We start from the raw sequence: 2,797 nt of genomic DNA, 5'->3' as shown, positions 1-2,797 counted from the left end.
TCGAGTTGGAGTCTCACTCTGTTGCCCAGACTGGAGTGCAGTGGCCAGTCCTGGCCACCGCAGCCTCGAGCTGCTGGGCTCTGGCGATCCTTCTGCCTCAGCCTTCCAAGTAGCTGGAACTGCAGGCGCGAGCTACCACGCCTTGCTAATTTTTTGTTTTATTGTAGAGATGAGGTCTCACCAAGTTGCCCAGGCGGGTCTCGAACCCGCAGGCTCAGGCAATCCACTCACCTCAGCCTCCCAAGGCTCAGGATTACAGGCTGAGCCACCGAGCCTGGCTTTCAGGTACCTTTTAATCTCTGTTTTGATTTCATCGTTGACCCAGGAGTTGCTAAGCATCATTCTGTTTAGTGTCCATGTAATTGTGGGTTTGGGGGGAGCTTTGTTGGTGTTGATATTTTATTTATTTATTTATTTATTTAATTTATTTTAATTTTTTTCCAGTCAATGAAAGGGAAACTTTATTGAGGCCCCAGAGCCATGGGCCAGGGCAGGAGGCTGCCTTGCGGGAGGAGCTGGCGAGGGCCTTATTTGACCTTCTTCTTGGGGCGCAGGTTGTTGGTGTGGCCACCTTTCTTCTTGCGACAGTTGACGGCATGGGGGTGCAGGTGTGCATAGCACTTGCGGCAGATCATCTTATCACAGTTGTACTTCTGGGCGAGCTGGCGGAGGGAAGGCTCAATGATGCCACCTCGCAGGCGCAGCACCAGGTGCAGGGTGGACTCTTTCTGGATGTTGTAGTCTGAAAGAGTGTGGCCATCCTCCGCTGTTTGCCCGCAAATACCAGACGCTGCTGGTCAGGTGGGATACCCTCCTTGTCTTGGATTTTAGCTTTGACATTCTTGATGGTGTCACTGGGCTCAACTTCAAGGAATCGTGATTGTCTTGTCCGTGAGGGTCTTCACGAAGATCTGCATCTCTGCATCCCAGCCGCCGCCCAGGAAACCACCCGCCCTGGGCCCGAAGTAAACCTGCACAGCCGCCACCACCGACCAGCTCAGGATATTTATTTTTATTCCACTGTGGTCTGAAAAGGTGCATGGCAAAATTTTAGTCTTATGAAATTTGCTTATATTTGATTTATGGCCAATGATGTGTTTGATCTTGGAGTACGTTCCATGTGGTGATGAGTAGAATGTATATTCTGTGGTCATTGGGTAGAATGTTCTGTAGGTATCAGTTGGGTCCATTTGTTTAAGAGTCTCATTGTGGTTCTGAATCTCCTTGCTTGTTGGTTTTTTGTGTTCATGATCTGTTCAGGGTTGTGAGTGGGGTATTAAAATCCCTAGCTCAGATAGTGTTAGAGTCAATCTCTATTTGAAGTTTCCATACAAGCTGCTTTACGAACTTTGGTGCTCCTTTGTTGGGTGCATATATGTTTAGGATGAATATTTCTTGTTGATGGATTGAACCTTCTTCATCTGTTAAAATTTCTGAATAGGTTAAAGGGTATTTTGTCTGAGATTAAAATTGCAACTCCAGTCTTCTTTTGTGTTCCATTTGCCTGAAATGTTGCTTCTCGGGGTTTTTTTAATGAGCCTTTTTTCTTCCAACATGAATAAGTTGGTTTTGTAGCTGTCAGGTTTTTTAAATTGTCATATCTGTCTGCCATATAAAATGTTTATCTTTAACAGTGACATAGACACCTAGGGACCTGTCACCAAGAACACATATCCAAGCCTCATTTTCAGCCGGACCTGCATCTAAGCACCTCTCCTTCCAATCCCCTTGCCTCCCTCTCTGGCCTGAAGTGATTGTCATCACGAGTCCTGTGTTCACTAATCTGCCCTTTCTTTTTCTTGAGGGAAACTCAGTAGACATGAGGCTGTTGATACTGGAGGATAAAGGGACGTGGGCATTGAGTTGATCTGTATGATTTCTTTCTTCCTGTGTTGGAGTTTCACTCTCTTTCCCAGGCTGGAATGCAATGGCACGATCATGGCACACCACAGTCTCGACTACCTGTGCTTGGGCGATCTTCTTGCTTCAGCCTCCTGAGTAGCTGGGACTACAGGTGTGCACTACTATGCCCCAGCTAATTTTTTTGCGCTTTTTTTGGTCAAGATGAGGTCTCACTGTGTTGTCCTGGCTGGTCCCAAACTCGGTTTAAGCAATCCTCCTGTTTTGGCCTCCCAAAGTGCTAGGATTACAGGCGTGAGCCATTGCATCCAGCCATTCAGTATGGTCTGCTAGAAACTGTATCTTTCTGTTCTAGGTTTTTTAACTTTATAACAGGACTGTTGTGTTAACTGTAACATTTGACACTTAATTTTTGACACTTTATGCGATGTGACTGATGTATGAGTGGCTGCAGCCAGTTTGCTTTGCTTGCCTGGTCAGCGTCGTCAGTGTGAGTACATCACAGGCATTGTCTTTCCTGTGGATGGGAATTTGGTTCTAATTTAAGTATTTTAGACTAATCCCAGATATCATGTCAACTCTGAGCATGCCTCTAAAGAATTAAAGAATATAGGCGTTTTCTTACATGATTATAGTTCCGTCATCATTTTAGTATGATTGACAATAATTCCTTAATATCTCCTAATGTCCATTACATATTCAAATTTTCTGACTTCAGAATACCTTTTTTTTTTTTTTTATTGAGTTGGAGTCTCACTCTGTCGCCCAGACTGGAGTGCAATGGCCGCTCCCGGCCACCTCAGCCTCGCCTACTGGGCTCCGACAATCATTCTGCCTCAGCCTTCCACGTAGCCGGAACTACAGACGGACGCTACCACGCCCGGCTGATTTTTTGATTTATTATAGAGATGAGGTCTCGCCAAATTGCCCAGGCGGG

The 2,797-nt window shown here is 45.8% G+C and overlaps 1 protein-coding gene and 1 pseudogene across 2 annotated transcripts in view; one reads left to right on the top strand and one right to left on the bottom strand.

Moving 5' to 3' along the window:
* The window catches only part of BPTF (bromodomain PHD finger transcription factor), a 115,614-nt gene that overhangs the window by 31,204 nt on the left and 81,613 nt on the right, over nt 1-2,797 (top strand). The gene's annotated exons all lie outside the window — the stretch shown is intronic.
* LOC103250519 lies at nt 433-920 on the bottom strand (annotated as a pseudogene). The gene has a single exon (XR_503670.1). The product of XR_503670.1 is annotated as a ubiquitin-60S ribosomal protein L40 pseudogene (transcript).

The sequence above is a fragment of the Carlito syrichta genome, unplaced genomic scaffold (assembly GCF_000164805.1).
Source record: "Carlito syrichta isolate Samal-C Ts95f unplaced genomic scaffold, Tarsius_syrichta-2.0.1 Scaffold130550, whole genome shotgun sequence".
NCBI lineage: Eukaryota > Metazoa > Chordata > Mammalia > Primates > Tarsiidae > Carlito > Carlito syrichta.
This window is presented reverse-complemented; position numbering and strand designations above follow the sequence as displayed.